The sequence below is a fragment of the Aythya ferina genome (genome assembly GCF_964211825.1).
Source record: "Aythya ferina genome assembly, chromosome: 11".
Classification (NCBI taxonomy): Eukaryota; Metazoa; Chordata; class Aves; order Anseriformes; family Anatidae; genus Aythya; species Aythya ferina.
The window spans coordinates 5,128,341-5,156,068 of NC_140307.1; the positions used below are offsets into that span (position 1 = coordinate 5,128,341).

Below are 27,728 nucleotides of genomic sequence, written 5' to 3' on the forward strand. Positions count from 1 at the left end.
TTTTTCTGAACTGTTACCTCCAGCTTTCTCCAGAACACCCTCAGTTCTTTTATCTGTGAGCTATCTCAAAGTTTACTGCCTGCCTATTGCCTTGGCTGAACCACACTAATAGCCGGCTAATTACATGTGAACACGCTAATTTGCTTTATGCCTTTCTCAAAAAAACCATGCACGTGCAGGCAAGCATGTGAGCAAACTTTTGCTTATGCAATAAAACTGCAGCACTGCATATAATGGGTGTACCAGCCCAAGCACTGGAAAATGTTGCATGCTTGCTGCCCATCATTTCTTGCCCCCAGCAGGCCCCCACCAATGCTCATTGTTCCTATTTGCAACACCACCTGTTGCTCCAGCACCAGGCTGCTCTAGACCAGAAAGTGGAGCAAAGAGAAATACGTGTTTGTCATTGAACGGAGAAGAAGGAAGACGAGAACGATAAGATCATAGCCTGCAGCACTTTGTTTATGAGAACATCCTTCCAGTGATATATGTCTGCACCAGGTGAAAGTATTGTGTCACCCCTAACATATTTTAAATGCCAGGGCTGTCATGCAAGAAGACAATGATGAACAAGTTTAAACAGAATATGGTATTGTAGCCATGCACAGTGTTACCCTTTAAAGGTTTGCATCAGTAGCATTTCTTAACAAAACATTTCCGGACTGTTATATTCCCCTCTAGAACCTCTTTTACATAACATTTAAACTCAGAAATATTATTTCCATTGGAGAGAAACTGATGGAGTTATACATAAACCAGTGCGGTTTCCTCATGCAGGTTTTTCAGGCTATTTGAAATGCCTTCCCAGCCATATTAAGAGCTTCCCCTAACTACTTGGATAGGGACCTGGGGACCACACTTCACTTGGCACACAGGTAAATAAAGGCACGTCTACACTGGGCACGGAAGAGCAGGGACTGGGCCTAGGTCACTGCATGTCAGAGTCTTACTTGGATGAGCTCTGGTGTGCTCCCATTGACTGAAAGCCCGCTAGCTGCATCATGCGGTTAACTCTGCACACGAGCACTCACTTTGCGTGCTCCAAGATTGCCTCATGCTGCAGAGCACGGTAAGCGGGGTCAGATGGAGAATTTACTTAAAGGGCACTCCTGGGCCAAGGGGAAATGCTACTGGAGAAGCACCTTTTGTCCCAAAGGAGGTATGCACGGAGCTACCATCACAGGGCAGTTTTCTTCCCAGATATTTATCTTGAGCTCAACTGCACGAACACCATCACTGTGCTCTAACACCATTGCACAACATGACTACTCCAGACTGACAGCTCAAATTGAGCCTTGGGGAAGCCAGCATCCAACACACGGCATTGAACGTGGGCATGACCATATCCACCCCAGGGTCAGGTGAAAGAGCTGTAGCCATGAATGTCACATGAAGGCAACCGTGACAACAGAGCTTTACACCTTGGAGGCACGCTAAGGTCAGAGCCACTCCGTGAACCATCCAGGACAACATTCAAAGTGCTTTACAAGAGAGGAAAGGGAATTTGAGCACCTGAAAAATGCCCAAAGAGCTAGGATTTCTTAAGTGCTTACTGAGGTCCTGTGTGGGCTCACGTAACGTGCTCAGAATCTCCCCATCAGTTTTTGTTTCTGTAAAATGGAAACACCTTATTTTTCTCACAAGGTTATTAGGAGGACTTTCCAATTAAAGTTTCCTATAAATGTAAGTGCCTTGTGAACAGTATTTAATCACCTGACTAAAAATGGTCTCCAGCTTCTTTAGGCAGAACATCAGTTTTTATAGGGACTTGTCAAGGTGCTCAGCTTAACATAAGGCTGCAGGATCACACGCTGCATCTTTAAGACATAGTTTACTCCTGAATCAGTAAATGTACTAGACAAAGCAGCCATTATTTATGCATTCCTGCATAGATGGCAAGGTGAAAATAATAGAATAAACATCATATACTTCATTATGATATCGGTTTACACTTCCAGGGTACACAAAAAGAGGCCATTTCATCAAGCTAATTGCCTGAAAGTAAAAGAGAGAGAACTTTAGCTATTAGTCTATTATGGGGCTTTTTTCTTAATCACAAATAGGGGCCGTGTGTCCCCAGGGGGATGTGTATTCTAATTTACAATTGAACTACAGATCAGAGCAATCAATCTTGTGCAGCACTTTTACAGTGTAATTGCTGCAACATAACAAATAAAAAAAAGCAGCCTAAGTCGAGTTTCAGCTTGAGGTGGAGATATTTACCAGGCATTGGGTCGGGGTGGGAGGGAGGCAGAGAGAGAAGAGAGGCGCCAAAGCCATGAATATGCAATGAGGGCTCATTAGTGCCCCAGTGTTGCCATGACGAATGGCATTATCCCCAGACTGGTGCAGCCTAAACATGAATTTTATAACGACCCATTTATCATGACTTGTCATGGGTTTCTTTACTGTACTTCCTACTGGCTCTCACACCTTCCTCCATTATCACCTCAGAATCCCTTCCTTTTATTTTCCCTTGCTCCAGTTTAGTTTTTGGTAGCAATGCCTATAGCGAGGAGATGACTACGAGGGGCAGCCCGTTGGTGTTCAGGAGAAGCTCGGAGCCTCCTGAGCTGGAGAGCCACTGCCAGACACATAGGTGGTCTTCAGTCCACTTACTAGCGGATAAGTGTCCTCGTTGTCACAAAGATCTGCAATCTTGTCAGTTGACTCAGCAGAAAGGTCTTGGATTGACTGAGCATCGAGACAACTATCTTTCCTTTCTGGCAGATGTGATGGATGAATGTGTTTTGTTGACCTAGGCCTGTCTAAAAGTGCTCTTCCTCAGCCCACGCCAGTGATGCACACAGTAGAAAAATTCACCCCTTGTCTCTACATCAACAGAAGTACTAAATCGGATAAATGGACAAAAATTACATTCTGCCCAGCTGCAGTTAAACTGAAAAAATATATACTAGATGCAAAACTTTAGTGATAGGAAAAGCATTTACCTTCCAGGTGCAAGAGGTAACAGTCAACTCTAGAGGAAAACAAAATTACTGCAGAGTAATTAGTGTGTCTGGCTTTAGCTCATTTTTTGTCACTGCACGTTGTCTCTGGTTTACTGCTGTCCCTTTGGCCTACCCGATTCCACATTTAATATACCACTGCTTATAAAGAAATCCCTGCGGCTCAGAAGGCTGAATTGCCACTGCTGGGGTAGGGCCTGCTCTCCAGTATATAGAGGCTTTCATTTCCCAAGTTATGAATCTGACATCTCATGGCCAAATCCATGCCAGTTTATTTCTGAGAAGTCTGTCCTCATTATTTACCCCAAATAGTTTCACTGTCAGTATGCCTTTTTTTTCCACTGTGAAGTGGCCAGAGTATCTGAAAGTATCAAGCCTCTCTTTGTTGGATTTTACACTTTTGCTATTACAAGAATTTGTCTTTGGGGATAGAAAAATCAAGCAACTTATTTCCAGCTATTACTTGGATAGGACTTCATGTTCTTAAACAAGTTGTGAGCTCCCACGATCTCTGAAAACAACTCTCCCGAGGTCTTACATCAGGATAGTCCTACAGTTCTTTCATTACTCTACTGGATGTTTGAAAATATTAAAAGGCATCTAACATCCCAGTCCAGCAATTTACAGACTCAGAGTCTGGTGCTGTAGCCCTCAAAGCCTCTATTTCTTCCACAAAATCCGCACTTTGCTATTATTGTCGCCAAGACAGGCACGTGTTTCACTAGAGGAGCAGTTTGTCAAAGCAACAGTCCATTATCCAAAGATTCATCACAGGTTCCTACTTCAGACACGACGGAAGGGAGGCTGGATGGTAGAACATGATGGGGAAGGAGAGCTTCCTTGCAGCAAGGTGCGTGAGGCAGGTGGCACACCTTGACCCAAGCTGGGCATAGCTGATTAGGCCAGCGTACGCTGATGTGAAAAAGCCAGGCTTTTTTTTTTTTCTTTCTTTTTTTTTTTTTTTTTTCCAAACCCATCTGTGTTCCTTTAAAATACATAGTTTTTAAAGTCTCAAACAGTACCTTGCACAAATCCCTGACCTTTGGCGGAGAACCCCAGTTCTCACTGCAATACAGACGATGGATGCTATATTAATTATCAGAAGACAAAAGGAAAAAAATATCCCTCTTAAAGAAGCAAGCCAGAAATGCCTGCTAACATTGCAGAAAGCATCCATTGCATTCACAGGGATGCAGTACACAGCAAATGTGACAACTGTTCCTCAAAATACTCTTACTCTGTGGCCTAGGTGATCTGGATCATCTGTTGTGTGAAGAGAAAGGAGAGTCTCAGAAACAATATGACAATTAAATTCTTTTAAACTCCTATTAGGAGTTCTAAAACTTGCTGTAGTTGGTGCAAGGTCTGACAGATACGCCTGATTGCAGAGCCTCTATCTGCAGTTTATGAGAAGGAATAAGCAGACGCCTGTTTGAGTTGATTTTAGTAATTTAGTCCCATGCAGAGAGTTTTCTCTATTATTTTATATCAATACTTTTGGGTCCCTCAGGGAAAAAGGCTCATCGTTCTTCCACTCATCTCATCAAAAAGGCAGACATTGAAACAAAGATTATTAGAGGCCAGCCAATGCAGAAGACACCTAGCTCTGTCACCTTACCACCTGCTATCACTACAATCCCACCGTAGATGTCTAGGTTGAGATCAACACCCACATGGAGGGCAGCTGCCTGAGAGAGAAAAAACATTTGCTGTTCCTCAGTCCACAAACAGCAATAATTAAAATAAAGTAATTCCAATAGTTAAAATATTAAGTCCTTGGTACTAAACCAATGGGCCTCTAATTATAGGAAACACTCAAGTTCCAGGAAGAAAATGAAAACTGTCATTGTCACACAAATCCAGCTTCCAACAAAAATATCATTGGTTCAAGAGAAATTAAAAAGTATAGGCAAGATTTTAAAGTGGAAGACCGGCATATAGCATGGAACTAATTCTTTATCCTGAATTCAAGGCACGTTTAATGATTGACTGCTTTAGGATCAGAAGTTGGCTAGGAGCAAACTCACTTGAAAATACTGCACCAAATATATTTGAATACAATCAAATCCTGACCACAAAATTATGCAAATTTACATCCACCAGTTTGCCACATTTACAGATAGAATTCTTAAGATGCAAGAGAAAACTGGGATAGAACTGCAGGTGTGATTACTACATAACGTTGCTCAGGATCTGTTCAATTGACATATTTAGAAGAGAAACTAAAAAAGCAGATATTATTTCTTCGTATAAAACAATAGAAGAGAAACTAAAAAAGCAGATATTATTTCTTCGTATAAAACAACATACTTTAAAGGCACATGATAAAATGCAGACTCTGAATGAGTTTTGTACTCTAATTTGAACACCTAGACAGTACCAGGAACACACCTTGCCGTGCCTGCAGAGATACCAGTCGTACTACATAAACTTCTGCACTTTTTTTTTTTTTTTGGCTGTTTCTTTTGTAGATAAATCCCTCCCTTCTTAATTGTATTTCAAAAAAGGCCTAATATTTTTCCCAACTGTACTCTCTGAAGCTTAGCATCAGGCATCCTAATAAAAGAACAATCTTTTCCTCTGGTTCTGATCAGTTTTGACTTTCAGCTTTCTCCACCTTTCCTTATTCAGGGCCAATGTCTTGCTGCTTTCCACTTTTAAATAAACAAAATGTCCTTCCCCTCCTTCTTCCCTTATCCCCCCCCCCCCCCCCTTCTTTAATGACATCTTCAGTCATTAATGAGTTAATAAAAATCTCAAAGTCATCTGGGAATAGATAAGGGGAAAGAAAGAAGAGTATTGTACACATAATGACAGGCTCCCTGCTGGCCCTAAGATGTCATGGGTCAGCCATGTTAAGAATGTGTGTGCCCAATCATCTGCTGATTTTTATCAGCAAGGCCTCAAGCAGAATCTGACACGGCCAGTTTGGGAGTTACAATGAATAAACAATGACTTCTTGGATTGTTGGCGGCTGTATGATAGAGTGAGAGGGTTTATATATACTAAAACATGATGACATTAGCAATCAATATACCAATTACTGGACAAGTTATTGGACGAAGAATGCTCATGTCTTGAGCTTTGTGCACTTTGAACATACTACCAGTGACGGAGACCACAGAAATAATGGTACTTAACCCTTCCTGAGTGAGACGTGCTAATTCTTGACAATGCCTTGAAGTTTGTCAGAGTGCGTGGTAAAAGAAAACCTGGTCTGATTTAGCATATTAAGTCTTTCAGATAGAAGACATAAGCCTGACAAATTTCTTTTTCATTGGGACTTAAAGGAAGAAAGGAGCAGATTTTTCAAGTGAGCATTGGGATGTTAGAACAACGGCTTTAACAAATTTAAATTGCTCTCCATAAAATCTCAGAGGAAATCAATTTCTTTTCACCCAAGCACCACTAACTCGCTACACAAACTTCACTGAGACGTTAGAACACACCTTTTACAGGACAGTTTAGACAAATATCCCAACAGCTCTCACCTGCCTATTCTGCAGCAGAGAAAGGAAGATAAAACTAAGATACTTTTCTTATTCCTATGCTACCAGAAACGCATTCCTGAATCTGTTCAGTGTCATCCTCTTGCTTCCTATAGTTGGCTGAAAATATTCAGTGTTTACGAGTTTGTCTTCTATTATTCTGGAAGCGATTGTGAAGATTCAATGCCAGTGTTATAACTGAAGCCAGAATCAAATGTAGTGAAGTCAGCCACCTAATTCAAAGCACAGCTGGAGAAGACAACGGAGGTGGACACCAGCGTGGTGGGCAGACCTGCCATACCTGGGGTCACAGCAGAAGCACTGTCTAGGCTGGATTACATGGTGCCACCTCTCCACTGTCCACTAAGATGGACAACTCCATGACCTAATGGAAAGCCTGTGGGTTTTGCCCTGAGATGACTCACAAACATGTGGGAAAGATTTTATGATGGCTCTCTTGCCAAGATCTGGGAAGCAGAGGTTCCATACACACTCTTGACTTTTATTCAGGTAGGAGCAAACAAGGCAGGGCATAAATATAAGAATTAACTTTGTCTTCTAGGGCATCAGCCAGCACAGTAGAAATTGTGCAAAAAAAAAATAAAAAATCACCACATTCTATGTAGATCAGGGGGCTGAATAAAAGCTTAAGATGCATCTCTTACAGACCACTCTTGTAACACATGAGCTTGAGTGTTGCTTTAAAGTACAATCAACGCTACTTCTCAGAGCACTAAGCGCTTCCCAGGGTTGTATTGGACAGTAATGGCAGGGGGATCAGTCCCAGACATTGGGGAAAAATAGATGAGACTGCATCTGGTTTTAACTGCAATGGTTATGAAATGTTCAGCTGTATCCTCTCAAATGGCTCTTCCCTTTCCATTAAGTTCTTGAAAAGTTTAGAAGTGAATTTGTCCAGCGCGTCTGATATGAATAACAAAATGCTTTTAAATGTAAATGTTTCATAAAATAGCACCATTACCTCGCATTACAGTGAATACAGTTGAAAAAACTCAATCCCTCCTCTGTAATTTACAATTAACTTTTTGCCTCAAGGTAACAGCTACGTTCACAAAAATAATGGTAATAGATTGACCTTGTTATGAATGGATAACAAGCTGGAAACAATATAGTTTGTCACAGAGCATTAACTGTTACTGTTGAAATTGTAAATAATGTGTATAGAACTCACAATGTAAATGGCTCCCCTTAAAAATATTAATTATGTCGATTAAACACTTGATGCATAATGGATTATTCTGAAACCTATTTAAGTCCATGTCAGACTGAATACACTATTCTCTAAGATCCCATTCCTAGACTGCTGGAAAATCTACGGCTGTGCTCTGACTGTTCATGGTGGACAAATGGCTTACAATAGAATATTGCCTTAAAGATATATGGATGCTTCTGCTGTTTGGATTGTTGCATGCTTTCTTACTGAGTACAACATCAGAAGATTAGATGTCTAGAGACACTGGACTCTTCTGAGATGCTTTTAGGCTGCTTTGGAAATTAATGAAAAGCAACCCTCACCCAACAGTGCTGGACTAGAGGATCTCTATGGGACACAGAGCACTCCACTGGCTTTTATGCCTTTTCATGATCACTGGTAATGGGACAGAGGAATACCAGAAGTTTTTTACACCTGGCTGGTTTCTTACACCAAAGTGGTGTAACTCATCAAGGGGCTTTGAGGATTGATGCTACTCGGCTGATCTCTTTGTATGTCCTTTGGAGCCAGGGCTGTAGGCACCTGGGAGGAGATTGCTATCACATGGCTTTAGAAAGCAATCCAAAACTGGTATATAACACATGGCATAGAAAAGATTAAACTTTTCTCTCAAGTGTCTGGGGACTACTAATTCACAAACAGGAGACTTAACCATATTTTTGTGCTTTCCAACCACAGTAAGTGTTCCTCAGCTGTAGCTCAACACTGGACTTAACAGCACAATACTTCAGTGTTCTGGCTAATTACCATGTATAGACTGTTGCATTATAAAGGAGGGATTCCCGCTAGATTATCCACATAGAGAAAGTGATATTAAAACGACAAGACACCAAGAGGTCAAATAACCAGTTGCCAGAAGTTAGAATAACTAGACTGTGAAGCAGCAATATCTGGGGAGCTGGCATGTGTCCCAGGACTGGTTGTCATACAAATGAAAGAAAAGACAGCTGGAATCTTTTTGGATTGGCTGTTATTTTCTCTGAATATAGTGTAAATCTATCACTTCGTTTTTTCAACCAAACGCCTGAACTGGGAGTTGGGAAACTGATTCAGTAAAATATAAAGTCTCTTTATACATCATTTTTCCATGTGTGAGCTTCATCCACTTTAAGTTTTATCCTTTGGGATCAAGGACTGTTCATACTGTGTGAGCATAAAGAGTGATTATAGCTGGGGCTCTCCAGTACTCCTGTAATCCAGTCAAATACCTTCTTGCCAAAAGGTGTGCTCTCCTGTCTTGGGAAGAAAAGCCACTGCACGTGTATAACTGAACAAGCACCTCTTCCCCATGATGGGGTCAAAATCCCAGCGCATGACTAGTTGGTAAGAAACACTCAGATTTCCCTGCACCCTATGCTTTTCTCTGGGCAGCTCTTGTTTCACCTTCAGATACTTTAGCTGTTTGCTATACATTTGGTGCCATCTCTTTAAAGATGTACATTTGAATGGGCAAGAAAGTGAGGGATTAGCAATGAGCAGAGGTCAAGTCCGTCAAGACTTTAAGCATGTCGTTGGTTGTAAAAGAGATTACATTACTGGCAGCTCTTTGCCAGATCAGTACTTCGATGCCAAATGTTAATCCTTGCTGGGGACATGATGGCTTGTAAATGTTATAGGAGAACATAGCTTTTCCTGTAGAAAACAGGCATCTATGGTTAAAACATGGATTATTTTCTCATGCTTACATTTGCATTTCATGCCAATTCACTCTTGCTTGCTATGAGCTTCGCTTCAGTACTTACATTTAATCGCTTAAGATCTTTATTTCTATAGCTAAGGAGGGTGTGGTGGAGTTCTTAAAGCTCTGGGTAGCAGAAGAGCTAGAGCTCAGCCTCAAGCTTTGCCAGAAAGCTTATTCTGTGACACTGGACAAACCCTATTTGCTTACTGAACCTTAGTTTTCCCATCTATAAAATGGAGCTGCATGTAAAAAAGATAGTGTTCTTTTTTTTTTTTTTTTTTTTTTTCTTCTATGACTGTCAGAAGAACAGTAGTTACTGGATTTATAAAGCAATCTGCTTTTTTTAGCATCTAGCTGTAACTTCGGATAGCATGCTTCATATCTGTGACTTTAAGTATCATCCTTTCCTACAGTTACACAGTTAAAGTTTCTAGGTCACACATTTTTGTGCCAGGACAGCCAAGGCACAAGTCCACACAAGATTTTAGAATAACAAATCTTAATTGTCACAAAGTTTATTCTACTGTGGACTGAGAGCATAGCTCTGGGTGTAGCCGGCAGCTGTTAAGCATGTGCAGGACACTATAGGCGACTAAGCGTAGTCAGGAAATTAATATTGCACCAGTAGATCTGCAGCAGCTGACTATGCTTGTAGAGCTAAACCTCAACACCCAGCCTGCAGAAAGTCCTTTGGCTGTTTACAGGACACCATGTGAAAGGGATGATACAGGATCAAGCTGCGCTCCCACCTGCTCTTGGGATCTTGAGATCCTCAGTGTGAATGCCTCAGTTTCTCATCTATCTTTAGGTAATGAAAAACTATGCTAAGGTAGAATCAATAAAGCTTCACTTTAAAGGGTTTGGTGAGGTCAAAAACACTAGTGCCTCCTTCTTGGGGGTTCCAGTGTAAAGGGGATTGTGTAACTTCCCAGATAGATTTGATAACAGAGTTCATAAAAGAAAAACAAATTCAGCATGGGGAAACCTGAGCTGTTAGGTTTCATGCCATATACACTTAGTACCTATAAAATTATAATATTCTAGTAGGAAGGCATTCAACACATATTTTTCTGGCAATAAGTAAAAATGATATGCTCCATACTAAGTATTAAATTGTGTTAGTTTGGTTTTGTTATGCAGATGGATTTTTTTCTTTCACTACTCTTTGAAATGTTTTGAATTAAAATAGCTTACTCAAGGTCACCAAAGGCATATGGTCCTGCTCAAAACTTTAAACAAAACATTAGTTTTTACAACCTTTTGTAATTTGGTATTGTATACAACATGGTTATAGACGGAGTTTCTGTAATCTTTGCAGTGGGTGACAGAAATATGAGAGCCAAATTTATAAGCCATTTAGTGAAGCATTTAATCAATTTCATGCATAGGAAATAACACCGATTGCTTTGCTTTATCAATCTTGCTTTCTCAGAGACCTGCAGTCACCCCAACCTCAAAGCACTTAAGTGTTGGGGGAGAAACCATATGCAAAAATCTAATGCCGTACACAACATGTCAGGAACTTCTGAGGGCTGCTTAAACTTACTTGCCAGCATCAATAATCCTTCTTAAGGCTTTTAATATATTTCACAGAAAAGGCAGAAAGCCTAATATATATTGGAAGTTGCAAGGCCTCTTTCTACAGTTATTCATTAAGCACCCTTTGTCTAGAATGAGTCTTTGACACTGTCTGGAGTTATGCTGATTAAGTTTGCCTCTAATATTGAAATGTTTGTATATGTTGCCTCTAATCACTTACACTTAAAAACACATCGTTGCATTACAAGTCCCTCTGTTTCCATAAACTATAAATGCCAAATATCATTTGACAAATTCAGAGACACTGCTTGAGGCAACAAACTCTCCACAGCCTGAAGAAAAACAAATTGAGGTCTAGACTGTCTTCCACCATGTAAGAGTTAAAAGTCACACTTACCCATGGCTGTAACTTGGGGGCTGGTCTGGGACTTTATCTTGATAGAAATGGCACTGAAGGACTAGAACAGTTCCTCTTCTGGTCTTCAAACCATGGCTCAGGATGACCTGTCTGACCCTTGGCATCAGGCAAGCAGAGGGGAAAGGCATGCTCATGCCATCCACAATGCACTCGGTGAACTGGAAGATCCTCAGCACTGTTCGGGAGATGGGGTAACACCAGGGTATTGGCATATGCGAGACGCCAAAGTAAGTTACTATTTCAACAGGAAAATATTGTCCAAAACAAACACGTTTACTTGTCCTGTATCTGAAAACTGTAACTAGATTAAGAGGTAAGGCTTAAAAAGCTATTTCAGAGCACACTTTTCTTTCTCATGTACTACAACAGCTTGTACAATACCCCAAGCAGAGTACTACAGTGACTTTCTTTCCTGAGTGAAAAATTCCTGAAGGACCAAAAAGGCAATCTCTCTGATAATCATCAGCTGCTCAACTATATTAAATTTAGACAAGGCTACAATAGTGCCAGAGTTGTCCCCTGCCCTCTAAAATTAGAACTGAAAGAATGGCGGGCATAGCGCTAAATATATAACTCATTTAAAAATAATGTGCTCTCAGACTTTCCTAATGCTTGAAAAACCGATCATCATAAATCCCTACAGATCTGTTTGCACAGCGAGCCCACCTCCACCAGCCCCAAACATGTTTCAGTAGGATCCATCCTTTCCTGAACATCCGCTTTCCTCTGCAGTAGATAGGAAAGACAAAGCAGTAGCGTTTGCTGCAGTTAAATGATACATTGCCCATTTATCTAGGGGGACAAAACTTAACCCAACCTCTACCTTCTATATAGAAGAGAGGGAAAAAAAAAAAAAAGAACAAATGAGAAGTTAGTATTTCTTATCTCTTCCTAGTCCAGGCAGAGTGGATTTAGCCATATAAAGCACTAGCTAGCCCTTTAAAGCACTCAGAAGTAGTAGCTTTAACTTTTCAATCTGCAGAACTAAGCAAACCTCTGCAGGGGGAAAAATTAAGAAGCCTCATCTCTCTACTTCTGTTTCTTAGACCTCACAAAGCCTAGCATTAGTAACTTTGGAACAAACGGGAAGGATGGACTGAGAGCAGTTTTGTGGAGAAGCAGAGGAAGAGAGTGGCCTTATCCCTTCCTTCAGGTTCAGAGCAGTTTCTGCCCAAGTAAAACCTCCCCTTTCCTTTCCAACTTCACTCCAGCAGCATGCAGGGTCCCCCCAAAGAAGAAGATACACTGAAATAATTGAGCCCAGGCCCACCAAGTTTATTGCCAGCTGGGGCCTGTGGTGGAGATGGGCACAGAAGACTGCTGGGAGCTTGGAGGAGGTAGAGCTCTCCATTTTGAGAGGGAAAGTGTATCTTAGAAAATGTAGGTTTTTATTTGTCATCTGTTTCTCTTTTTCAGTTATTTTGACCACTAGAGCACCTGTAGCAGATGCTGATCCTTTCAGAAGAGTAATATGAGGGGCTGGGGAGAATTTTGTGGGGGAACCTGAACTCCTGTTTGGTGTGGTTCCTTGTGAGGGCAAGGGAATGCAAACCTGGGATTTATAAAAAGCAAAACCTTGCTTGTTCTACAAAATAAGTCCTGGGTGTTTTTTGTGAAGTGGAGCTATTTTAGGTAACTCCACTGCTTCATTACAAAATTTGGCTAAAAAAAATATATATATATATATATATTTTCTTTAGATGCCCCTTTACCTCCTACTTTTGGGAAACTAGAGAGGCCTCAGGACCGTGTGCCTAGCCTCTGTGGGGCTGGGAGGTGCCTGTGCCACTGGAAGTGGGTCTGGACTTGATCTGCCGCAAATATAAAAGCTTGTTAGTGAAGCAAACAGGTCATATTACACTATTCTTGTGCCTTAAATAAATCAAGAAAGGTGTAAATGTGCTAGTCCTGAACTTATTTCTCCCCTGGGCTGCTTCCATGAGATGTTTCTTTCTCTTCCTTCCCCCCCTCATTTCTACCTTTGCTGCTTTGGATGGTATCCACTTATTGGAAGGGTTTTCTGAAAATAGTAATATTGGAAAGGCGTGTTCTCTGTTTGCTCATCTGGAATATTCTAGGAAAGATTAACTCGTTTAATTCTTCAACCCATAAATTTGGGGTTCCCTTTCTAGTTTTGTCTTGCAGATAGGTTAAGGCAATAAAAACTATAAGTAAAAGAAGCTGCATTTTTTTTTTTCCTGGCCAGAGAGATACTTCTTGCAATCTTAATCACCAGGTGATGTGTTGTTTTTTAAAATAGCAGGTGGAATAAGAACATCTTTGTTTCTTTCCTAATGGAGGAAGACAGATCCTACCTGGAAAAGTTTGTTGCAATATGAATCTAAGCTGTTGGGAGGAGAAAAATACTGCAGGAACTCAAAATTAAATATTTTTTTTCAGGAATACGGCATTTGGATCCAGTGATAAGCAGGCAGTACGGAGCTCGTGCTTGGGGCTGGTGGCCATTCACACATGGGACATCCCAATTTGATGTCAGGGGGTCTGCTGTTGACTAATGCTCTCAAGGTACTCCCTAAAACTTAGCTAGCAGAAAGGCAATTTCCCTCCTTTTATCCTTTGTATCCCCAAGGAAGTGGAGGTTTGTGTTTATTCCTCTTTGCTCATGAGTGTGAAAACTTAAATCTTGTTGCTGGGAGAATGCCTTAACGCTGTCAATGGGATGTTTCTGGGGAAACTTGTGTTTTTGATAATCCTATTCTTAAAATGGTTCCTGTGCTGCTCCTAGGAGCTGTTTGCTATTCTGTGGACGTTTTATTTTGGGCTTGGTCTAGAGTTGTTGGATTTTTACCAATGAAACTAAACTAAAATTAAAGAAATGGCACTGCCTGCTCACTCTGCAGTGGTTGTTTTCTTGAGCCAGGATAGACACAACAATTTGAAAACCTCAGTCAAGTTTTTTTTCTTTTTCTTTTTTTTTTTTGGGGGGGTGGTGTGTGTGTGTGTGGTGGGCTGTTTAAAAATCACATAATTTTATGGATGTAATTTATATACAGAAAAGAAGAGGGCTATTCCCAATATTATCTTTATCTTCTAGACATAAATAACAAACAACTCCGGTAATCAAAATTTACTGCAATTGTAATAGGTTTTGGCATCGTTTATGTATCGCAGGGAATGTTAACATAATGTTGACTTTCAGGACTGAGGCCAGGATTTTTGTTGTTGTTGTTGGCTTTTTCTTTTTTTTTAGGCATTATAAAAAAGTCCAAATATATTTGTGGCTTTTACAGTATTCAAGAGTTTAATTTTCATAAATAACGCTGTTTATACCTCCTTCTAATCAGAAAGTTGAAATTATCTGTGACAATGTGAACACTAAAAAGTTGTATACTATGAAAATATTTCAACAATTAATGCATGCACTATCTAGAGCAATTGACAGTGAGGTCATAAACATAATGGGCCATCTGTGTTTGATTTGTATCTGAAAATGCTTAAAGGGAAAGGCAGGTAATTCAGGCTGCTCTTGCAAATGTAGACAAGCAAGATTTTTCACCTTCTCAGAAGGTTGTTGAACCATTTCATTGTTTTAAAGAAGGGGGAAAAAACAGTTCTTCCAGGCTACAGCCTTTTAACATGCTTGCATTTGGCTCCTGTGTTCTTTGAGAAGCAGAGCACACTGGTGGGACTTTTAGTTTTCTTTTAGAGTGCACAGAGGGTTGTCATTCTCCCTTATTTACTTTATATTGTTTGCTCTATAAAAATGCCACTCCAGACTCCCAAGCAATTCCACTAGCTCACTCTGCATTCTGGGACGTGGGTTTAAATAGTTTCCTTTGGACCTTTCCAAGTTCAAATCTGCACTGGCCTGTTGAAAGGCAGCAAAACTTTTATGCAGGGATCTGGCTCGTTGCACCTTTATGACCCTTCTCTGGATGTGTCCCAACTTGTCTCAAATCTTTTCTCCCTTGTGAAAGTCGAGGTTCAGGTTACCGGCATATCTGGGATCAGATTTAATTTAGCATTAGGCTTCTGTGCCGTAATGGGGAGAAATGGATTGTCCTGCTATCGTTAGGAATAACTCTTTATCTCTGAACTTATATGCATTGGCATAAAGCCAATATCAAGCTGGAATGACTCAATAAATAAACAACCAAATACCCCTCTTGTTTTCACTGGCTGATTTGATGACAGTCGGACTCCTGCTTTTGGCACTGGCTGAGGCTCTACCGAAGGAAATGCCATTATCTCTCCTGTGCCAGGCAGAGATTAATAAATTCTTAGAAATTGAATCCAGACAGGACTTCTAAATGATTTCATGTGACCTCCTGTATATCAGAGCTATTAAATACTACAAATTACCTATGATAAACCCAGAGATTGCAACCTATTTTAAACTCTGTGCAATTTTTCCCCCTGCTCTGCCTTTCCTTGTCACCCAAATATTTAAGTGGAGGCAGAGAACAGGTCATAGCAAGGTACCATCAGTGTTTGGGGAAACTAGCTGAAATGTGTCCAGGTAATGCCATGCTGTAAGAATTGCTTCACTGTCCCTTATAATCTGATTTGGGGTTAATTTCCTGCTCAGATCTGAGTCTGGTGATTAGTGTGATCTGAACATGAGAAAACAGACCTCAGCTACCACCTGTGAGATTTCCCCCATTTCCCTGACAGTTCTGACCACCTTTTCAGAACCTTAACCTTAGCGTTACAAAATCATTTGTATAGCTCAGGAGAAGAAATACTGGAATAAAGCAAGACTGAATTATATCACAAAGTTGTGAGAATTATTCTTGAAATTGCAAGTATCTGTCATATTCATGACTTGGAAGCCAACATTTCCTAGTGTTGGAAAATCAGGAAAATGAAAGACAATGAGGCCCGAAATGCAGGAAGTAGTAGTAGGATGAAGGCTTTTGTCTATGTATTCTGACACTGGCAACGCAATTCAGATGTTTGGATAAGCATCCCTCTTCTTTCCCCACATCCTCTCAAATATTTATGTATAAATTGCTAGGTGTTCCAAGTGAGACCATGAAGAGAAATTCTACATTGTCTCAATTAAAGTAGATAAATACCTATGTGTATCTTCAGCTGTACCATTGTGTCTCCAGACTGAAGAATTTCTCCTAAGAGCTAGAACAGAACTTTTACTTAGAGAGGAAATTCTGCCTTAAACACTTCAAGCCCGCTGGTCTCAAAGTGTAGCAGCTTTTAGTACTGGGAAGCTGCATCGTACTTCAAAGCTGAGTTTGTCTAACTTCTGTATCTTCAGCTGGTCATGTTGGCAGAAAAGTCAAATACCCCATAGAAGTACCACTGCTCAGAAACCAAATCTGTGTTCCTCCTTTTTGTCAAACTGCAGAAGTTGTTGATATGTGACGCAATACGACTTGTTTCTAGTACATAGTTTATTTTTTATCTGCTATGGTGCTGTCTCCATTTTGAAAGTAGAGTTGGACCCAGTTGTCTACTGAGTTCTTACCAATGCTTTTTTCATAAACAAGATCATTTCCTTGTTTCTACTCAGGTCTTTTTTGTTCTAGCTCTGGACTCTGAAGGCTTTGGCTTCTTTATGCTGTAGTATACGAAGTAGGAGGAGATTAAACTCCAAATCCTTCAGGCTCAACTGTTTTGAGACAGTTTTCCATTCTATAAAAGTAGCCTTGTTCCCAGACTTTTGCTGTGTTTAGCTACATTACAGTAAAAGGAGAATAACAGGCTGCTTTGAGTCATAACCTTTTCCTCTCCCATCATTTGCTACTGTAATGATTCTTCACATAATCTACAGATTTTATTAGCACAATTTTATGTCGTATTTGAAAATTTCATAATGAAGTTCATTGTGTTGTAAATGGCAAGTCAAGTCAAACCAAAGCAACTCCCGGGGCAGACATAGTCTGTGACAGGTGCTTAGTGAGAGGCTGAGCGGTGGGACTCTGTACCCTTTTGGTTTCCACAGTTAAGATATTCAAAGCTGATGTTTAGTAGTGCGCAGTGAATTTTCAAGTTTTTTTTTTTTTTTTTTTTTTTTTTTTTAAACCCGTATATACTTTAGTTCTTGCAACATCTGTGAAAACGAGTTCCATCATTTATTTTGTTCTGAGGAGAAAAATACTTTCTTCTAATAGGTGCCACATATTGTATTATGAAAAATAGAGAATAATCATTCTCTACTTACCTTCTCTACTTTATTATGGATTTTGTGGGCTAGATACCATGTCCCCTCTTTCTTTTTTATCAGTTATTCTTTACTTAAAAAAAAAAAAAAGGCAAAGTGTTATAATCTTCTGTATCTATTTTGAATTAGAATGACCAGAGCTACTATGGATTTATATGTGGCACAAAGATATTTGCTGGGTTTTCATTCTCTACTCATATTCTCGTATCCTATTTTCCCTTTTGTGGAGCATTGAATTGATGCTTTATGGCAAATTATTCACAATCACTGAGATCTTTCTGGCATAAATGTCTAGAGCCTGTGTGTGTCTCTTGTATGTGCATTGCTCTCCCCTCAGTGACACTGAATTTCTTCAAATTATTTTGTTATAATACCCTGGTACTCAGTGAGATCTTTTAGCTTGGACAGTCCTGGATAATTCTCTGTCATTTGCACACACATGATCAGAATAGCTAGTAACATAGGCTCCTGGGAGAGCACTGCTCAAAACCCCTTTCAAGTATTAAAACTGGGTGTTTATTCTTTTAACCACCTCATCCTATAATAGATCAGTTTAATGGCTTTTGCTGTGAAACCTTCTCAAAATCTTTCTGAAAATCTGTGTACCCTCTGCAGTGCAGATGCAAGGGCATTTGGTGGTTCCTTCAGGGAACTCAGATGATAAAAGGGGTTTGTGGGTGCCCAGGAATGGTGCTGAATATCATTTGGCATTAAAAACTGTGGTGTTTTTGTTTTACGTAGTTGAATATAGGATCTATTTAAAAGAGGAGCATGGCTTTCTTCTTAGGACCATGGTCTGGCATAGAGGATATGCAAGTTATATACTCATATGTCAAAAATCTGTTTTATTGAGCGTGTTTCATCTTTCCGTGGCTTAGTTGCTCAGGGGTGCAATCATTGCTTATTTTTTCCCTTTTCTCTATTTAGCTTCTAAACCTTCAAGTACAGGGGCGAAGTATTTATATGCATGGCTCTTTAAACCATTTTTTGTAACTCTGGGTAATGTCATAATCCAAGTTGATAATGCATTTGTTAAGGTCAAATAGTTTGATAAAGGCGCTATGTTACTGATTTTAATCAGGCTCTGTTTCACTCTTTAAATTAATATATATTTTTTCTGGTTTTGGTGATACGTTATCTCAATGGGAATGTTTGTTTTGGCCACAAAATCAACCAGCATGCTGTAAGCAGTTTTCAAATTCTGTGTTATTTCAAGCAAAATAATTTTGCTGTTATCCTGCTGTTTTAAAGAAGCTAGTTGGGCTCTGGCACTAATGTTGCCAGCAAAAGAGCCAAAGAGTTTTTTTTTTTTTTTTTTTTTTTTTTTTTTTTTTTCTTGAGATTTCACTAAGGTGTGGTAATTAAGAAATGTGAAGAGAAGAAAAAAAAATCCCAATGCTTCTGCACTGAAGATGTTGTGCCATAGGAGTCTGAGTAATAGCTGTTGGGTCAGCGACCATAAAACAGCCCTATAAATGCAGAATATAAGATCTGAGCTGGGGCATTGCCTTGCAACAATTATGCCAGCAGCTAATGGTAATATCCAGTGGCGTGCCCGTCCTTCCTCCTTCACCACTTAAAGTGACACCATCCCTGTCTTCACTCTGCATCTATCATAAAGACACATTGATTTCCTTTCGGAGGAAAACACATATTTCTTCCCTCCTGCTAAGAAGATAAATCTGACAGATTTTAATCAAATGTAGTTGTTCACAACTATAGAAATGTTTCCAGTGTCATAGATGAAAACCTTTCCCCCCCCCCCCCTTTTTTTTTTCTTCTTTTTGAAAAGGAGGAGGCTTCTGGAAGCTAAGTTTATTTGGAGAGTACACCTGTGCTAAAAATCTTACTATATGCACTGGCAGTTAACATTTCAGGATGCCCTATGGGCAGGTTTAACTTTACTGCCCTCCAACATAATGCCTGTCTTGTAGTGGTAACCATGAATACTGCTATAGTTAAGGGTCTGTCAGTGGTTCTATCATAAACTCCCCTGTTTCCAGGGTTTTTATAACTCAGCCATAAAAACTCTCTCCAAGCTAAAGCTTAGCTTACCAAGGCAGACCTGATTTGGCTCTTGGAAAGGCAGATGATACATATCCCTCTGTCTCTTCTAAAATTAGCTATGGTCCCCAAGGAAGGGCTCTGGCAGGCCATGGGTGCCATACATGTCCAGCAGTATATGATAGATGAAGGAGGAATAGTGTCTTAGAAAGGCTTTCATCCTCTTCAAATGGCAAATAAATTGGCCTTCTTACTTTGAAGCAAGAGGAGTCAAACAACACAGTGCTTTCCAATTTAAATTGCGTTTTTACTTCAGTCTTTTATTTCTTAAAGTAACTTTAGGAGTTCATTACTTCTTAGCCTGGGCCACAGGCAACAATCTGATAGCATTTAGAAATGTGGAATATTATTCACAGTTGAAGTATTACTCTGGATTTAAATCAGTGGGAATAAATGTAGAAGTGGGCATCCTGAAGAAAGATCAATCAAATCCGAGGAGAGCTGATGTGCAGAGTAACATAGAAGCCATGGCTATTGTGGCTGAGAAATAAAGGAAAATGCCTTAAGAATGGAAAATTGCAATTCAGCTTTCTGCTTATATGACTGTAGACTTAACCCAGCTTGTAGGCCAGGCTGGCTGCAGGGAGCTCTGGAAGTAGAGGAAGTGTTGGTACATAATTATCTTCCATAAGGACAGCTGGGATAGATTTGGAAATAGGTTATGCGTTCTTCAGTCAGATCTGAATGTGGTGGATGGCTGCTGGTTGTGCTGATGACGTGTTAATGCCATTAATGAAAAAATGCAGCAAATTTTGGATCCTGGAAATGTTTTTTTGGGGAGCAGGAAGGAATGTTTGACTCTGCCAGGATATCCACAGGCTTTCCAATCTGTGGTGGTAGGTATCCACCAAGCTTGGAGGTGCTCCCAGTCCTCTTTAGCTGTCCCATAGTTGTACGCTCACTTGATATTTTAAATTTGAAGCTTTGTGTAGATCTGGTCAGCACTAAAGAGAATGTCAAGGAAACACCTTGGCTGTGGCTGTTTGGATCAAAGCACAGCAGTGCTGAGCCTCTAGCAGAGTGACTCAAATTGTCGCCTCTCCTACAGGTGTTTTATTTCTAGGCACCACACAAGGTGCGAGGTATCTGCTAGCACTGGTGTAAGTGGGAAATAGATGGGGTTGCTCTGCCTTGTACACTGTCTGTTATTGGTAATGCTCATTTGGTGTGACCAGGGAAATAACGGGCCATGGCATGAGCTGGTCCTGCCTCTGCTCCCTCCAGGGAGTGTGGGAGAGTTGGGGTTCGAAATGTGGTTTGGTCCCCATTCGTCCTGTACCCCTGGGGCAGCCGCTGCATTAAGTGCCTTCGATTCATGCCCTGGTCTAGGATGGGGAAGGTACTACTGATCCATCTCTCCCAAAGGGCAGTTTACAACAGATGAAGGAAGAACCTTGGAAAATGAAAACAAACGAAATAGGAAGGGGAAAAGTGCCTTTTATTTGCTATTTCTATGCTGATAATGGAATGCTAATTTAAACCAGGACCCTTTTTGGAAATGAGTCAGAAGTAAGCCCTGGCCAGATACTTTTAAACAGTATTTCTGCTTCTGTGTTGCAGGGAGCTTTTACAGCCCCTGCCCCTAAGCCAAATCATTAAGGCCTTGCACTTCTTTTAGATCTAAGCCAACAAGATGATGTTCTGGTGGCCAGGCTTTTCGCTGACCCTCGTGCCTTTACGAATCTCCTCAAGATCTCAGGGAAGCCTCTCCTTTTGAGGAGCCTAGTCTCCCAGTGATCTTGGGCTGGATTTGCACATTTAACTCCCATCAAATGCTAATAGGAATTCCTTGGTCAAATCCTCTCCCCTGTCCCTCTTCATGCCTCACTGGGAGAAAAGAGCCATTAGTGTGTTTAAAAGTAAATTTCAAGGTTTCCTTTTTGTGTGTTCCAATGGCCGAGTTTGATTCCTTTCGTCTTTTTTATTTTATTGTGAGTCACCTTGGGTTATTTGCATGATAAGACACCCTGTAAATGGATTATATTGTAATGTATTGTGTAGGTTTAGTGCTGACAACAGCTCGGTTTGGAAGTAAGATAGCAACTTAGATTTTTAGTTTCTGATGTGCCGTGCAGAGAAATGCCTTTTGAGAGGCATGAGGCAAAGCAGGAGGGATGAGGAAGAGGCAGCTGAAGTTAAGTTGTATGAATAACGCGAGGGAAAGCTGGCATTAAAGAGGAGCTGAATATATTAACTTCTCAGCCTCTGCACTGGAGAGAATCAATGGCACAAACTGGAGCATCCCTTTCCTCTCTGCCATAAGAGTTAATGTGGTTTTTCCTCTCCTTTTTCCAAGGATAGCAAAGGAATGGTAATGCTTTCTGGTAACAATCTTTCATATGTGATGAGTGTAGCTTTACAGTCACTGTGCCCAGAATATTATGTTGTTATATACTGCCTACTTAAAAATTGGACTTGGTCCCTTAGAGGAGCCCTATATTTCAGAAAAAGTGGTGAAATGAACAAAAATCTATTTTTTTGGAGAGGGGGAACTGGACCACGTAATGATCGCTGGTGCAGGAAGTTTGGTATTCTGAGCATGAAGCATGGAAAACATACACTCCCCAGGAACAGTATGCTTAAATCCTGGCAGAAACAGCTTGGCTTTCCCTTCCAAGGTAAACACGCAGTTTGCATTGAGTGGGTATGTTAGATAATACCATAAAATGTGAACTTAGTATGGACACTAAAGTGCTTGTCATCTGTGCTGAAGTCCTTGCACATGGCTGCCTTTAGTGTCACATACTTGAGATATTTTGTGGCAGACTTATGCTTTGTGCTCCATCTCTTTTGCAATGATTAAACTGGCCAGTTTAATTGCATTTTTTTTTTTTTTTTTTTAACGTCTATTCCAAAGCTTGAATAAAATGATTACAGACAAAAGATGAATAATTTCTGGTACTTATATTATGTTGGCTTAATCCTGTGTGGCTCCCAGCACCCTTGTGCTGGCCTAAAGTTCTTGAGCACCTCTTCAGTTGTCAGCACACACGTGGTATCACTTCACGTGGGTTGATCTATTCACATTAGTAAACCTCAGTTTGATGGGTATCGGTAAATATTTTAACAAACTGTTCTTTACCTCTAGTGGTTGAACGGTGGAAGTTGAAGTGCAAAATTTATACCTCCCTTAAACTGAAACGAAATGCTGCTTGAAATCGCTCTTTCTTTCTTTCTTTCTTTCTTTCTTTCTTTCTTTCTTTCTTTCTTTCTTTCTTTCTTTCTTTCTTTCTTTTTTTAAACTCAAAGTTGTCATGAATAGCATGTTTTAAAAGCACTTTGATCATTGCTGTCTTTAAAAAAAAATGAAGAGGAGGGAGGCATCTTTTTGAAACTGGGGGGAGAAGCCTTTGAAATCATAATGTGTAGCCAAACTTAGCAAGCATACTGTGACCTGTTAGAAAGGGCTGATCCTATTAAAGCACCACTGCATGTAGCATATATCTCTTTAAATACTTTAAAGAGAACTCTATAGATTTCTGTTTACTGACGTCAGCGTGGCACAGGAGGAAGATTGGCTGCTCTGTGTTTTTAATCGAAAAAGAACTGCCTAGAAAAGCCACCAAAGCATTCCTGATTTATGCCGCTGTATTGATGACGATGCAACTTCTGGGACATATTGTCACTTGATTCAGCTCCCTGAATCTGTGACGGTTCAGACAAAGGGAGTTTTTGATTTACTAGTCCATTCTTTTATAATAACATACACAGAGCTGCTTGTCTTCCTTGCAATTTGGGTCAACTCCACAGCTCTGAGGAGAAAATTGGGCACAAACTGTCCCTTAGAGATGAGTGATGTGTAAATCTGGATTAGTTCTAGCAAGCTGAGGGAAGCAACACGAGGATACATCTCACTTGAGTGTGTGGTCTTTATGCCGTTGAGCTCCAGCCTTGATAAAGAGATGCTGTATAGTGGTATAGCCAGCACCAGACTCAGGGCAAGAAGCTTTTAATATTAGTTTAAATTAAAACAACTGGTGGCTTTAAATAGAGGAAGAGGTTCTTTGTAAAGTACAAATAAATTCTTCAGCTCTCTCTGTGAAGACGTCACTAACAACTCATTTAAGCACTTCTAATAAAAAGAACGTTTGTGCTCTAACAAGAAGTTTTGCAATCTGGAACAAAATGTTACTGATTGGGGAGATTCGGTTCTCAGCTACTCCTGAACGACTCCAGATTTCATTCCACTCATCTCAGTGCTGTTTTTCTGTATTGGCATACAGGCAATAGACCATACCTAAGAGAAACTGGCATTACTAAACCATTTATCGGTTTAAATAAAAAAAAAAAACAAGCAAAAAACAAACAAACAAAAAAATGTTGTCCCCAGAAGTAGCATTGTTATGCATTTTGCAGCAGAGAATGCCTGAAGCAGGTGAAAGCAAAGCCATGCAACTGGTATTGCATTTCATGAAAATAGCTGGCTGTACAGATTTCCTTTCCTTTTGTGGCTTCACCTGCTTGTGCAGCCTCTGTGCTGTGTGGGGTGAGAGTACGTATCTGGGATGGCCTAGAAAGCAGCAAATACACTGTAAAATAAATCAGCCTGCCTCTGGTATCAGAAAGAAATTTGGATTATACATACAGGAATACAAAGGCTGGTACAGCACTACTGTTATCTGAATGAAAACCAGTGATCAAAATTGATAATAATTCTTCCATTAAGTGACAGATAAAACTTTAATTAAGACAGCCTACTTGAAGCTCATGATGCTTCATGTGTGACTAATTCTGACTGGCAAAAATACTGATTTTAACTAACATCAATTAGCAAATTTTTGTGTGTAGCAGGGAAGGCAGTTGTGCGCCTATGCGCATGTGTCTGTGTATATGTGCATGTAGGGGTGTGCATGTGACATCATGGGAAAAAGCACAGGGGTTTTCACATATCCGGTAACATTTAATACAAGGTTGTCTAGTGTCTAAGCAATGTGTCTAAACACATGCACGCATGAATTTCTTGGTACGATAGGGTGCACTTAGCATACATAAACACTAGGAAGCCAGTGGCTAATGTGAGCTATTCGTACAGTAAATGAAGCACAAAGATTAGTGTGGTGATACCTTATTTCTTCTGTGTCTGTAGCCATGCATCTATAAAATGCATAACCATGCTGCTCCTCCTAGGAGGCTGTGGCAAACTGCTCAAGAAAGGTGGGCTCTGGAAGCCCTTTTGGGAGTCTTGGTGGTGCTTATAGATGAGGCTGCATTTAGCACCTTCCAGTGGCTCATCAGTTGAGCACTGAGTTGGTGTTTCTCCATTTTTGTGTGCCTGAGCTGAAGCAAACTGGGTGAGAATCAGCTGCAGGCTGCTGGCAGCCCCAGGGAGAGGTTATGACTTGGCTCTGACCACTTTCCTCTCTGGCTGAGTAACCTGGAGCTGTTTCCACCATCCCCAGCACATCCCTGTGGCTCGTAACCCTAAGGGACTGCATCATCTCTTGTCTGAGAGCCAGATCAGGCTGAGGTTGGTGACATAACACGCCCTCTGATTTCTGGGGACTAAGGTTACACCACTGATGTTACAGGAGAAGCACTAAATGGCAGAATATGCTGGATGTAGAGGCTACTTTGGAGTATTTTTGCCCCTTGGCTTGAGCATTTGGGTTATATTTTAGCAACTGAGATGACCATTCTTTACAGATATTAAGAATGCAGAGCCTTGTGAATAGCGGAAAATTTAACATTTCATGGATATCAAAACTCATGCTCTTTTTTTCAGTAATACTAGTGTGTGTTGTAATTCTTTTTTGCTCTCTATTATCCTTTTACCCTGCTACAGAATGTACTTTCATCTTTTGGAAATGACCCTTTAATGTAGGGACTAAAATTTAATTTAGGATATTTTGTTCTAAAAAGTACAAGCTTGGTTTCATAGGAATAACTCTGAGGCTTCCATGTTATTTACTGTGTCTTTGAGAAGCAAAAATGGAGTTTTTGAAGACTTCCTTTTTTTTCCTGTCTGCTCAGTCTGCAAACTCTCCTCAGACTTGTGGGCCATGCTGAGCTCCCACTGAGGTGTGTGTTCTTGCTCGCAACATGAATCCTGACTTCACATCCTTCCAGTGATGGCTGTCTTGGCTCTTTCATGCTAAAACAAGCATAAAGTAATTTAACCTTAATTTTGTTTGTAAGATATGGAAGGAAACATGTTTCTAAAGCACATGGGAAGAATCTTTTGAGAAAGAAACTGATTTTTATGGGAGTTTTTTTTTTTTTTTTTTTTTTTTTTTCCCCAGTGTAATGCAGAACTTTGGATTTTGAATGAATTTTATTCTCCTGTGTGGGCCCTACTATAAAAATTGTTACCCACCCTCATCTCTTGGAAGCTTTGAAACCATGTTAAACTGGAACACCAGACAGTCCCTTCAGCTAGCCAAAGAAATTTCAATTTCAAACATCTTTATAAAGAAATGCAAGAACAGATGCTTGTATCTTGTTATTGTCTTAGTGCCTAATTTTCTTGACTTGTAACTGCAGAGGACTTTTGCCTATATTACTGTAACTTTTAAATTTTTTTTTCTGTGCAGTATCAAAGTTTTCTTCCATTCCAGCTACTGATTTTATTGCTTAATGCTGGCAATACTCAGTTATCTTTATCTCATCTTGATCTATGCTTTTTATTTGAGTTGCAAAAAACCACAGCCACAATTCAGCCTAAGAAGATAAACTAAAGTAATTCAAGCCCAGTGAATGGTTTTATTCTCTTGTGTTCATACTTTCATAACTTACTACTTGTCTGATCCATTTTCAGCTGTAATGTACATATAATCAACCTTTTCAGACTTCTCACAAGAAAAGCTTTTGTTCACTGTGCAGTAATCAGTATTAAAGGCCTTTAAAATGGTGGAAGTCAATGACACTGGCACATTGTCCAGATACATTGTTGTTGATGAAGCGAACTGATATTACTGTGAAAGACCAATTTCATCTCAAAGTTCTTTCATCTGTGGTGATCACAACATTTTTCACGTACTGTTCTTCACAATCATGTAAGTTGGTACCCACCTCTGATATTTTTTTTTTTTTTTTTCCCCAGGATAGCTACAAAATTATTTGATAGCTTGGAATAGCATCGAATGGCCTCGGTCCATTAATGGAGCCTTAACAGACACCATTTTATATGGGATATATGTATTATATCATTTGAATCAGTGAAGACCTTGGTGTGAGAAGATACTTATCATGACTGTGATTGTGTCACTATTCGTTTCTAAACCTAAGGAGAGCAGCTCTTTAAAAATGAGCAAAAGCAGTGAAGTTATGAAGTCAGATTTCTTTTCCTAGGGGAGCACAGTACTGCATGCTTGGTTATAAACCTAAAACAGAGGTTTCAAATCCTTTAATGTTAAACTTTTGATTAGATGATTCAGTGTATGAAATTTCTGGGGAAATAGTCATGTATTTGTCTCCCAATTTAAAATATTTATTTTTGACTCATTTCAAATTAGATTTCTAACTGAGGTGTCAGATGTCTGAAATGAGGTCCTTCAAATTTTAGTCACCATTAGTATACAGCTTATAATGGTCTCCACTGCTTTAGAGCCTGTTGATTCAACTGACAGTCAAAATTTGGGTCTATACTGAGGTGGGGAACACCCTTGCATCACCCAAAGTTACCCTACGGAGGAAGAAAATGCTAAGTGGAGTCTCTGGCTCTGATTACTTTCTGTTTGCCCTTAGGGTGTCCAGCTGCTGAAAGGCAAGCTCTTATTAGTTTCACCACTATATGAAGCAGCTTTGAAGACAGTTGGTTTTGGGGCACCTTTTTGACTAGGATACTAAATGGAAGGGCTTACAGACAGTGGCATTCAAAATGAATTGCATCAGATGCAGTTTTATACCTTGATGTTGTCTGAAAACATATTTAGATTGAAACATCAGTACTTTTTAATCTAAGTCAAAGCTTATTAGGTGCAATGTTTTTTGTTAGATACCATAATAAAACTGGAAAGAACAGACAGCTGTTGGGCATTGGAAGCCTTCCTTATGTCTGAAACACAGCATCAGACTTGGCTAAATGGAGTTGAAAATAGTTGCCACATGTTAACTATATTGGGAATTTTAATTACGGAACTGTTTGATACTCATGAGAAGAAAATAAAGACAAAGCTTCTTTTCAGATTTTCCTACTTCTATCTTGTTTGAAATAAATAATAAATACCTATATTCTGATTTTTCTTATCAAAATAA

General features: G+C 39.9%; 1 long non-coding RNA gene across 1 annotated transcript; it reads left to right on the forward strand.

Moving 5' to 3' along the window:
• The first annotated feature begins 12,823 nt into the window (after window positions 1–12,823).
• LOC311442775 lies at window positions 12,824–27,657 on the forward strand. The gene is made up of 3 exons (XR_014696852.1): window positions 12,824–12,961; window positions 13,730–13,855; window positions 26,575–27,657. It is a non-coding gene; the product is annotated as an uncharacterized lncRNA (long non-coding RNA).
• The last annotated feature ends 71 nt before the right edge of the window (window positions 27,658–27,728 follow it).